The sequence below is a fragment of the Scyliorhinus torazame genome, chromosome 20, assembly GCF_047496885.1.
Source record: "Scyliorhinus torazame isolate Kashiwa2021f chromosome 20, sScyTor2.1, whole genome shotgun sequence".
Lineage (NCBI taxonomy): Eukaryota > Metazoa > Chordata > Chondrichthyes > Carcharhiniformes > Scyliorhinidae > Scyliorhinus > Scyliorhinus torazame.
The window spans coordinates 25,537,770-25,551,825 of record NC_092726.1 but is presented as its reverse complement, the minus strand read 5'-3'; positions in this window follow the sequence as shown (position 1 = coordinate 25,551,825).

Genomic DNA, 14,056 nt, shown 5'->3' with positions numbered 1-14,056 from the left:
AAAGATATTTAATCTCAGTGATTCATACAGATATTTAATCTCAGTCAGTCACACAGTTATTTAATCTCAGTCTCTCACACAGAAATCCAATCTCAGTGTCTCACACAGATATTTAATCTCAGTCTCTCACACAGATATTTAATCTCAGTGTCTCACACAGATATTTAATCTCAGTGTCCCACACAGATATTTAATCTCAGTCACTCACACAGATATTTAATCTCAGTCTCTCACAGAGATATTGAATATCAGTCTGTCACACAAATATTTAATCTCAGTGTCTCACACAGATATTTAATCTCAGTCTCTCACACAGATATTTAATCTCAGTGATTCACACAGATATTTAATCTCAGTCTCTCACACAGATATTTAATCTCAGTGTCTCACACAGATATTTAATCTCAGTGTCTCACACAGATATTTAATCTCAGTGTCTCACACAGATATTTAATCTCAGTGATTCACACAGATATTTAATCTCAGTTTCTCACACAGATATTTAATCTCAGTCTCTCACACAGATAGTTATTCTCAGTCACTCACACAGATATTTAATCTCAGTGTCTCACACACATATTTAATCTCAGTCTCACACACAGATATTTAATCTCAGTCTCTCACACAGATATTTAATCTCAGTCTCTCACACAGATATTTAATCTCTGTGTCTCACACAGATATTTAATCTCAGTTATTCATACAGATATTTAATCTCAGTCTCTCACACAGATATTTAATCTCAGTGTCTCACACAGATATTTAATCTCAGTGATTCATACAGATATTTAATCTCAGTCTCTCACACAGATATTTAATCTCAGTCTCTCACACAGATATTTAATCTCAGTCTCTCACACAGATATTTAATCTCAGTGTCTCACACAGATATTTAATCTCAGTGATTCATACAGATATTTCATCTCAGTCTCTCACACAGTTAATTAATCTCAGTGTCTCACATAGATATTTAATCTCAGTGATTCATACAGATATTTAATCTCAGTGTCTCACAAAGATATTTAATCTCAGTGATTCATACAGATATTTAATCTCAGTCACTCACACAGATATTTAATCTCAGTCTCTCACACAGAAATCCAATCTCAGTGTCTCACACAGATATTTAATCTCAGTCTCTCACACAGATATTTAATCTCAGTGTCTCACACAGATATTTAATCTCAGTGTCCCACACAGATATTTAATCTCAGTCACTCACACAGATATTTAATCTCAGTCTCTCACAGAGATATTTAATCTCAGTCTGTCACACAAATATTTAATCTCAGTGTCTCACACAGATATTTAATCTCAGTCTCTCACACAGATATTTAATCTCAGTGATTCACACAGATATTTAATCTCAGTCTCTCACACAGATATTTAATCTCAGTCTCTCACAAAGATATTTAATCTCAGTGATTCATACAGATATTTAATCTCAGTCACTGACACAGATATTTAATCTCAGTCTCTCACACAGAAATCCAATCTCAGTGTCTCACACAGATATTTAATCTCAGTCTCTCACACAGATATTTAATCTCAGTGTCTCACACAGATATTTAATCTCAGTGTCCCACACAGATATTTAATCTCAGTCACTCACACAGATATTTAATCTCAGTCTCTCACACAGATATTTAATCGCAGTGATTCATACAGATATTTAATCTCAGTGTCTCACACAGATATTTAATCTCAGTGATTCATACAGATATTTAATCTCAGTCTCTCACACAGATATTTAATCTCAGTGATTCATACATATATTTAATCTCAGTGATTCACACGGATATTTAATCTCAGTCTCTCACACAGATATTTAATCTCAGTCTCTCACACAGATATTTAATCTCAGTCTCTCACACAGATAGTTATTCTCAGTCTCTCACACAGATATTTAATCTCAGTCTCTCACACATATATTTAATCTCAGTGTCTCACACAGATATTAAATCTCAGTGATGCATACACATATTTAATCTCAGTCTCACACACAGATATTTAATCTCAGTCTCTCACACAGATATTTAATCTCAGTCTCTCACACAGATATTTAATCTCAGTGTCTCACACAGATATTTAATCTCAGTGATTCATACAGATATTTAATCTCAGTCTCTCAAACAGATATTTAATCTCAGTGTCTCACACAGATATTTAATCTCAGTGATTCATACAGATATTTAATCTCAGTCTCTCACACAGATATTTAATCTCAGTCTCTCACACAGATATTTAATCTCAGTCTCTCACATAGATATTTAATCTCAGTGTCTCACACAGATATTTAATCTCTGTGATTCATACAGATATTTCATCTCAGTCTCTCACACAGATAATTAATCTCAGTGTCTCACACAGATATTTAATCTCAGTGATTCATACATATATTTAATCTCAGTGTCTCACAAAGATATTTAATCTCAGTGATTCATACAGATATTTAATCTCAGTCTCTCACACAGATATTTAATCTCAGTGATTCACACAGATATTTAATCTCAGTATCTCACACAGATATTTAATCTCAGTGTCTCACACAGATATTTAATTTCAGTGTCTCACACAGATATTTAATCTCAGTGATTCACACAGATATTTAATCTCAGTTTCTCACACAGATATTTAATCTCAGTGTCTCACACAGATATTTAATCTCAGTGATGCATACTCATATTTAATCTCAGTCTCACACACAGATATTTAATCTCAGTCTCTCACACAGATATTTAATCTCAGTCTCTCACACAGATATTTAATCTCAGTGTCTCACACAGATATTTAATCTCAGTGATTCATACAGATATTTAATCTCAGTCTCTCAAACAGATATTTAATCTCAGTGTCTCACACAGATATTTAATCTCAGTGATTCATACAGATATTTAATCTCAGTCTCTCACACAGATATTTAATCTCAGTCTCTCACACAGATATTTAATCTCAGTCTCTCACACAGATATTTAATCTCAGTGTCTCACACAGATATTTAATGTCAGTGATTCATACAGATATTTCATCTCAGTCTCTCACACAGATAATTAATCTCAGTGTCTCACACAGATATTTAATCTCAGTGATTCATACAGATATTTAATCTCAGTGTCTCACAAAGATATTTAATCTCAGTGATTCATACAGATATTTAATCTCAGTCTCTCACACAGATATTTAATCTCAGTGATTCACACAGATATTTAATCTCAGTATCTCACACAGATATTTAATCTCAGTGTCTCACACAGATATTTAATTTCAGTGTCTCACACAGATATTTAATCTCAGTGATTCACACAGATATTTAATCTCAGTGTCTCACACAGATATTAAATCTCAGTGTCTCACACAGATATTTAATCTCAGTCTCTCAAACAGATATTTAATCTCAGTCTCTCACACAGATATTTAATCTCAGTCTCTCACACAGATATTTAATCTCAGTGATTCATACAGATATTTAATCTCAGTGTCTCACAAAGATATTTAATCTCAGTGATTCATACAGATATTTAATCTCAGTCTCTCACACAGATATTTAATCTCAGTGATTCACACAGATATTTAATCTCAGTATCTCACACAGATATTTAATCTCAGTCTCTCACACAGATATTTAATCTCAGTCTCTCACACAGATATTTAATCTCAGTCTCTCACACAGATAGTTATTCTCAGTCTCTCACACAGATATTTAATCTCAGTCTCTCACACATATATTTAATCTCAGTGTCTCACACAGATATTAAATCTCAGTGATGCATACACATATTTAATCTCAGTCTCACACACAGATATTTAATCTCAGTCTCTCACACAGATATTTAATCTCAGTCTCTCACACAGATATTTAATCTCAGTGTCTCACACAGATATTTAATCTCAGTGATTCATACAGATATTTAATCTCAGTCTCTCAAACAGATATTTAATCTCAGTGTCTCACACAGATATTTAATCTCAGTGATTCATACAGATATTTAATCTCAGTCTCTCACACAGATATTTAATCTCAGTCTCTCACACAGATATTTAATCTCAGTCTCTCACATAGATATTTAATCTCAGTGTCTCACACAGATATTTAATCTCTGTGATTCATACAGATATTTCATCTCAGTCTCTCACACAGATAATTAATCTCAGTGTCTCACACAGATATTTAATCTCAGTGATTCATACATATATTTAATCTCAGTGTCTCACAAAGATATTTAATCTCAGTGATTCATACAGATATTTAATCTCAGTCTCTCACACAGATATTTAATCTCAGTGATTCACACAGATATTTAATCTCAGTATCTCACACAGATATTTAATCTCAGTGTCTCACACAGATATTTAATTTCAGTGTCTCACACAGATATTTAATCTCAGTGATTCACACAGATATTTAATCTCAGTTTCTCACACAGATATTTAATCTCAGTGTCTCACACAGATATTTAATCTCAGTGATGCATACTCATATTTAATCTCAGTCTCACACACAGATATTTAATCTCAGTCTCTCACACAGATATTTAATCTCAGTCTCTCACACAGATATTTAATCTCAGTGTCTCACACAGATATTTAATCTCAGTGATTCATACAGATATTTAATCTCAGTCTCTCAAACAGATATTTAATCTCAGTGTCTCACACAGATATTTAATCTCAGTGATTCATACAGATATTTAATCTCAGTCTCTCACACAGATATTTAATCTCAGTCTCTCACACAGATATTTAATCTCAGTCTCTCACACAGATATTTAATCTCAGTGTCTCACACAGATATTTAATGTCAGTGATTCATACAGATATTTCATCTCAGTCTCTCACACAGATAATTAATCTCAGTGTCTCACACAGATATTTAATCTCAGTGATTCATACAGATATTTAATCTCAGTGTCTCACAAAGATATTTAATCTCAGTGATTCATACAGATATTTAATCTCAGTCTCTCACACAGATATTTAATCTCAGTGATTCACACAGATATTTAATCTCAGTATCTCACACAGATATTTAATCTCAGTGTCTCACACAGATATTTAATTTCAGTGTCTCACACAGATATTTAATCTCAGTGATTCACACAGATATTTAATCTCAGTGTCTCACACAGATATTAAATCTCAGTGTCTCACACAGATATTTAATCTCAGTCTCTCAAACAGATATTTAATCTCAGTCTCTCACACAGATATTTAATCTCAGTCTCTCACACAGATATTTAATCTCAGTGATTCACACAGATATTTAATCTCAGTCTCTCACACAGATATTTAATCTCAGTCTCTCACACAGGTATTTAATCTCAGTATCTCACACAGATATTTAATCTCAGTCTCTCACACGGATATTTAATCTCAGTGTCTCACACAGATATTTAATCTCAGTCTCTCACACAGATATTTAATCTCAGTGATTCACACAGATATTAAATCTCAGTCTCGCACACAGATATTTAATCTCAGTGTCTCACACAGATATTTAATCTCAGTGTCTCACACAGATATTTAATCTCAGTGTCTCACACAGATATTTAATCTCAGTGATTCACACAGATATTTAATCTGAGTTTCTCACACAGATATTTAATCTCAGTGTCTCACACAGATATTTGATCTCAGTCTCTCACACAGATATTTAATCTTAGTCTCTCACACAGATATTTAATCTCAGTCTCTCACACAGATATTTAATCTCAGTGATTCGCACAGATATTTAATCTCAGTCTCTCACACAGATATTTAGTCTCAGTGTCTCACACAGGTATTTAATCTCAGTATCTCACACAGATATTTAATCTCAGTGTCTCACACAGATATTTAATCTCAGTGTCTCACACAGATATTTAATCTCAGTCTCTCACACAGATATTTAGTCTCAGTCTCTCACACAGATATTTAATCTCAGTGATTCACACAGATATTTAATCTCAGTCTCTCACACAGATATTTAATCTCAGTGATTCACATAGATATTTAATCTCAGTCTCTCACACAGATATTTAATCTCAGTCTCTCACACAGATATTTAATCTCAGTGATTCATACAGATATTTAATCTCAGTGATTCACACAGATATTAATCTTATGTCTTTCATATAGATATTTAATCTCAGTGTCTCACACAGATGTTTAATCTCAGTCTCTCACACAGATATTTAATCTCAGTGTCCCACACAGATATTTAATCTCAGTCTCTCACACTGATATTTAATCTGTGTCCCACACAGATATTTAATCTCAGTCTCTCACACAAATATTTAATCTCAGTGTCTCACACAGATATTTAATCTCAGTCTCTCACACAGATATTTAATCTCTGTGTCCCACACAGATATTTAATCACACTCTCTCACACAGATATTTAATCTCAATGTCTCACACAGATATTTAATCTCAGTCTCTCACACAGATATTTAATCTCAGTGTCTCACACAGATATTTAACCTCAGTGTCTCACACATATATTTAATCTTAGTCTCTCACACAGATATTTAATCTCAGTGTCCCACACAGATATTTAATCTCAGTCTCTCACACAGATATTTAATCTCAGTCTCTCACAGAGATATTTAATTTCAGTCTGTCACACAAATATTTAATCTCAGTGTCTCACACAGATATTTAATCTCAGTCTCTCACACAGATATTTAATCTCAGTGATTCACACAGATATTTAATCTCAGTCTCTCACACAGATATTTAATCTCAGTGTCTCACACAGATATTTAATCTCAGTGTCTCACACAGATATTTAATCTCAGTGTCTCACACAGATATTTAATCTCAGTGATTCACACAGATATTTAATCTCAGTTTCTCACACAGATATTTAATCTCAGTGTCTCACACAGATATTTAATCTCAGTCTCACACACAGATATTTAATCTCAGTTTCTCACACAGATATTTAATCTCAGTCTCTCACACAGATATTTAATCTCAGTCTCTCACACAGATATTTAATCTCAGTGTCTCACACAGATATTTAATCGCAGTGATTCATACAGATATTTAAACTCAGTGTCTCACACAGATATTTAATCTCAGTGATTCATACAGATATTTAATCTCAGTCTCTCACAGATATTTAATCTCAGTGATTCATACAGATATTTAATCTCAGTGATTCACACAGATATTTAAACTCAGTGTCTCACACAGATATTTAATCTCAGTCTCTCACACAGATATTTAATCTCAGTCTCTCACACAGATATTTAATCTCAGTGTCTCACACAGATATTTAATCTCAGTGATTCATACAGATATTTCATCTCAGTCTCTCACACAGATAATTAATCTCAGTGTCTCACACAGATATTTAATCTCAGTGTCTCACACAGATATTTAATCTCAGTGATTCACACAGATATTTAATCTCAGTTTCTCACACAGATATTTAATCTCAGTGTCTCACACAGATATTTAATCTCAGTCTCACACACAGATATTTAATCTCAGTTTCTCACACAGATATTTAATCTCAGTCTCTCACACAGATATTTAATCACAGTCTCTCACACAGATATTTAATCTCAGTGTCTCACACAGATATTTATTCGCAGTGATTCATACAGATATTTAAACTCAGTGTCTCACACAGATATTTATTCTCAGTGATTCATACAGATATTTAATCTCAGTCTCTCACACAGATATTTAATCTCAGTGATTCATACAGATATTTAATCTCAGTGATTCACACAGATATTTAAACTCAGTGTCTCACACAGATATTTAATCTCAGTCTCTCACACAGATATTTAATCTCAGTCTCTCACACAGATATTTAATCTCAGTGTCTCACACAGATATTTAATCTCAGTGATTCATACAGATATTTCATCTCAGTCTCTCACACAGATAATTAATCTCAGTGTCTCACACAGATATTTAATCTCAGTGATTCATACAGATATTTAATCTCAGTGTCTCACAAAGATATTTAATCTCAGTGATTCATACAGATATTTAATCTCAGTCACTCACACAGATATTTAATCTCAGTCTCTCACACAGAAATCCAATCTCAGTGTCTCACACAGATATTTAATCTCAGTCTCTCACACAGATATTTAATCTCAGTGTCTCACACAGATATTTAATCTCAGTGTCCCACACAGATATTTAATCTCAGTCACTCACACAGATATTTAATCTCAGTCTCTCACAGAGATATTTAATCTCAGTCTGTCACACAAATATTTAATCTCAGTGTCTCACACAGATATTTAATCTCAGTCTCTCACACAGATATTTAATCTCAGTGATTCACACAGATATTTAATCTCAGTCTCTCACACAGATATTTAATCTCAGTGTCTCACACAGATATTTAATCTCAGAGTCTCACACAGATATTTAATCTCAGTGTCTCACACAGATATTTAATCTCAGTGATTCACACAGATATTTAATCTCAGTTTCTCACACAGATATTTAATCTCAGTCTCTCACACAGATATTTAATCTCAGTCTCTCACACAGATAGTTATTCTCAGTCACTCACACAGATATTTAATCTCAGTGTCTCACACACATATTTAATCTCAGTCTCACACACAGATATTTAATCTCAGTCTCTCACACAGATATTTAATCTCAGTCTCTCACACAGATATTTAATCTCTGTGTCTCACACAGATATTTAATCTCAGTGATTCATACAGATATTTAATCTCAGTCTCTCACACAGATATTTAATCTCAGTGTCTCACACAGATATTTAATCTCAGTGATTCATACAGATATTTAATCTCAGTCTCTCACACAGATATTTAATCTCAGTCTCTCACACAGATATTTAATCTCAGTCTCTCACACAGATATTTAATCTCTGTGTCTCACACAGATATTTAATCTCAGTGATTCATACAGATATTTAATCTCAGTGATTCACACAGATATTAATCTTATGTCTTTCATATAGATATTTAATCTCAGTGTCTCACACAGATGTTTAATCTCAGTCTCTCACACAGATATTTAATCTCAGTGTCCCACACAGATATTTAATCTCAGTCTCTCACACTGATATTTAATCTGTGTCCCACACAGATATTTAATCTCAGTCTCTCACACAAATATTTAATCTCAGTGTCTCACACAGATATTTAATCTCAGTCTCTCACACAGATATTTAATCTCTGTGTCCCACACAGATATTTAATCACACTCTCTCACACAGATATTTAATCTCAATGTCTCACACAGATATTTAATCTCAGTCTCTCACACAGATATTTAATCTCAGTGTCTCACACAGATATTTAACCTCAGTGTCTCACACATATATTTAATCTTAGTCTCTCACACAGATATTTAATCTCAGTGTCCCACACAGATATTTAATCTCAGTCTCTCACACAGATATTTAATCTCAGTCTCTCACAGAGATATTTAATTTCAGTCTGTCACACAAATATTTAATCTCAGTGTCTCACACAGATATTTAATCTCAGTCTCTCACACAGATATTTAATCTCAGTGATTCACACAGATATTTAATCTCAGTCTCTCACACAGATATTTAATCTCAGTGTCTCACACAGATATTTAATCTCAGTGTCTCACACAGATATTTAATCTCAGTGTCTCACACAGATATTTAATCTCAGTGATTCACACAGATATTTAATCTCAGTTTCTCACACAGATATTTAATCTCAGTGTCTCACACAGATATTTAATCTCAGTCTCACACACAGATATTTAATCTCAGTTTCTCACACAGATATTTAATCTCAGTCTCTCACACAGATATTTAATCTCAGTCTCTCACACAGATATTTAATCTCAGTGTCTCACACAGATATTTAATCGCAGTGATTCATACAGATATTTAAACTCAGTGTCTCACACAGATATTTAATCTCAGTGATTCATACAGATATTTAATCTCAGTCTCTCACAGATATTTAATCTCAGTGATTCATACAGATATTTAATCTCAGTGATTCACACAGATATTTAAACTCAGTGTCTCACACAGATATTTAATCTCAGTCTCTCACACAGATATTTAATCTCAGTCTCTCACACAGATATTTAATCTCAGTGTCTCACACAGATATTTAATCTCAGTGATTCATACAGATATTTCATCTCAGTCTCTCACACAGATAATTAATCTCAGTGTCTCACACAGATATTTAATCTCAGTGTCTCACACAGATATTTAATCTCAGTGATTCACACAGATATTTAATCTCAGTTTCTCACACAGATATTTAATCTCAGTGTCTCACACAGATATTTAATCTCAGTCTCACACACAGATATTTAATCTCAGTTTCTCACACAGATATTTAATCTCAGTCTCTCACACAGATATTTAATCACAGTCTCTCACACAGATATTTAATCTCAGTGTCTCACACAGATATTTATTCGCAGTGATTCATACAGATATTTAAACTCAGTGTCTCACACAGATATTTAATCTCAGTGATTCATACAGATATTTAATCTCAGTCTCTCACACAGATATTTAATCTCAGTGATTCATACAGATATTTAATCTCAGTGATTCACACAGATATTTAAACTCAGTGTCTCACACAGATATTTAATCTCAGTCTCTCACACAGATATTTAATCTCAGTCTCTCACACAGATATTTAATCTCAGTGTCTCACACAGATATTTAATCTCAGTGATTCATACAGATATTTCATCTCAGTCTCTCACACAGATAATTAATCTCAGTGTCTCACACAGATATTTAATCTCAGTGATTCATACAGATATTTAATCTCAGTGTCTCACAAAGATATTTAATCTCAGTGATTCATACAGATATTTAATCTCAGTCACTCACACAGATATTTAATCTCAGTCTCTCACACAGAAATCCAATCTCAGTGTCTCACACAGATATTTAATCTCAGTCTCTCACACAGATATTTAATCTCAGTGTCTCACACAGATATTTAATCTCAGTGTCCCACACAGATATTTAATCTCAGTCACTCACACAGATATTTAATCTCAGTCTCTCACAGAGATATTTAATCTCAGTCTGTCACACAAATATTTAATCTCAGTGTCTCACACAGATATTTAATCTCAGTCTCTCACACAGATATTTAAGCTCAGTGATTCACACAGATATTTAATCTCAGTCTCTCACACAGATATTTAATCTCAGTGTCTCACACAGATATTTAATCTCAGAGTCTCACACAGATATTTAATCTCAGTGTCTCACACAGATATTTAATCTCAGTGATTCACACAGATATTTAATCTCAGTTTCTCACACAGATATTTAATCTCAGTCTCTCACACAGATAGTTATTCTCAGTCACTCACACAGATATTTAATCTCAGTGTCTCACACACATATTTAATCTCAGTCTCACACACAGATATTTAATCTCAGTCTCTCACACAGATATTTAATCTCAGTCTCTCACACAGATATTTAATCTCTGTGTCTCACACAGATATTTAATCTCAGTGATTCATACAGATATTTAATCTCAGTCCTTCACACAGATATTTAATCTCAGTGTCTCACACAGATATTTAATCTCAGTGATTCATACAGATATTTAATCTCAGTCTCTCACACAGATATTTAATCTCAGTCTCTCACACAGATATTTAATCTCAGTCTCTCACACAGATATTTAATCTCAGTGTCTCACACAGATATTTAATCTCAGTGATTTATAGAGATATTTCATCTCAGTCTCTCACACAGATAATTAATCTCAGTGTCTCGCAAAGATATTTAATCTCAGTGATTCATACAGATATTTAATCTCAGTGTCTCACAAAGATATTTAATCTCAGTGATTCATACAGATATTTAATCTCAGTCACTCACACAGATATTTAATCTCAGTCTCTCACACAGAAATCCAATCTCAGTGTCTCACACAGATATTTAATCTCAGTCTCTCACACAGATATTTAATCTCAGTGTCTCACACAGATATTTAATCTCAGTGTCCCACACAGATATTTAATCTCAGTCACTCACACAGATATTTAATCTCAGTCTCTCACAGAGATATTTAATCTCAGTCTGTCACACAAATATTTAATCTCAGTGTCTCACACAGATATTTAATCTCAGTCTCTCACACAGATATTTAATCTCAGTGATTCACACAGATATTTAATCTCAGTCTCTCACACAGATATTTACTCTCAGTGTCTCACACAGATATTTAATCTCAGTCTCTCACACAGATATTTAATCTCAGTGTCTCACACAGATATTTAATCTCAGTGTCTCACACAGATATTTAATCTCAGTGATTCACACAGATATTTAATCTCAGTTTCTCACACAGATATTTAATCTCAGTGTCTCACACAGATATTTAATCTCAGTCTCTCACACAGATATTTAATCTCAGTCTCTCACACAGATATTTAATCTCAGTCTCTCACACAGATATTTAATCGCAGTGATTCATACAGATATTTAATCTCAGTGTCTCACACAGATATTTAATCTCAGTGATTCATACAGATATTTAATCTCAGTCTCTCACACAGATATTTAATCTCAGTGATTCATACATATATTTAATCTCAGTGATTCACATGGATATTTAATCTCAGTCTCTCACACAGATATTTAATCTCAGTCTCTCACACAGATATTTAATCTCAGTCTCTCACACAGATAGTTATTCTCAGTCTCTCACACAGATATTTAATCTCAGTCTCTCACACATATATTTAATCTCAGTGTCTCACACAGATATTTAATCTCAGTGATGCATACACATATTTAATCTCTGTCTCACACACAGATATTTCATCTCAGTCTCTCACACAGATATTTAATCTCAGTCTCTCACACAGATATTTAATCTCAGTGTCTCACACAGATATTTAATCTCAGTGATTCATACAGATATTTAATCTCAGTCTCTCAAACAGATATTTAATCTCAGTGTCTCACACAGATATTTAATCTCAGTGATTCATACAGATATTTAATCTCAGTCTCTCACACAGATATTTAATCTCAGTCTCTCACACAGATATTTAATCTCAGTCTCTCACACAGATATTTAATCTCAGTGTCTCACACAGATATTTAATCTCAGTGATTCATACAGATATTTCATCTCAGTCTCTCACACAGATAATTAATCTCAGTGTCTCACACAGATATTTAATCTCAGTGATTCATACAGATATTTAATCTCAGTGTCTCACAAAGATATTTAATCTCAGTGATTCATACAGATATTTAATCTCAGTCTCTCACACAGATATTTAATCTCAGTGATTCACACAGATATTTAATCTCAGTATCTCGCACAGATATTTAATCTCAGTGTCTCACACAGATATTTAATTTCAGTGTCTCACACAGATATTTAATCTCAGTGATTCACACAGATATTTAATCTCAGTTTCTCACACAGATATTTAATCTCAGTGTCTCACACAGATATTTAATCTCAGTGATGCATACACATATTTAATCTCAGTCTCACACACAGATATTTAATCTCAGTCTCTCACACAGATATTTAATCTCAGTCTCTCACACAGATATTTAATCTCAGTGTCTCACACAGATATTTAATCTCAGTGATTCATACAGATATTTAATCTCAGTCTCTCAAACAGATATTTAATCTCAGTGTCTCACACAGATATTTAATCTCAGTCTCTCACACGGATATTTAATCTCAGTGTCTCACACAGATATTTAATCTCAGTGATTCATACAGATATTTAATCTCAGTGATTCACACAGATATTAATCTTATGTCTTTCATATAGATATTTAATCTCAGTGTCTCACACAGATGTTTAATCTCAGTCTCTCACACAGATATTTAATCTCAGTGTCCCACACAGATATTTAATCTCAGTCTCTCACACTGATATTTAATCTGTGTCCCACACAGATATTTAATCTCAGTCTCTCACACAAATATTTAATCTCAGTGTCTCACACAGATATTTAATCTCAGTCTCTCACACAGATATTTAATCTCTGTGTCCCACACAGATATTTAATCACACTCTCTCACACAGATATTTAATCTCAATGTCTCAC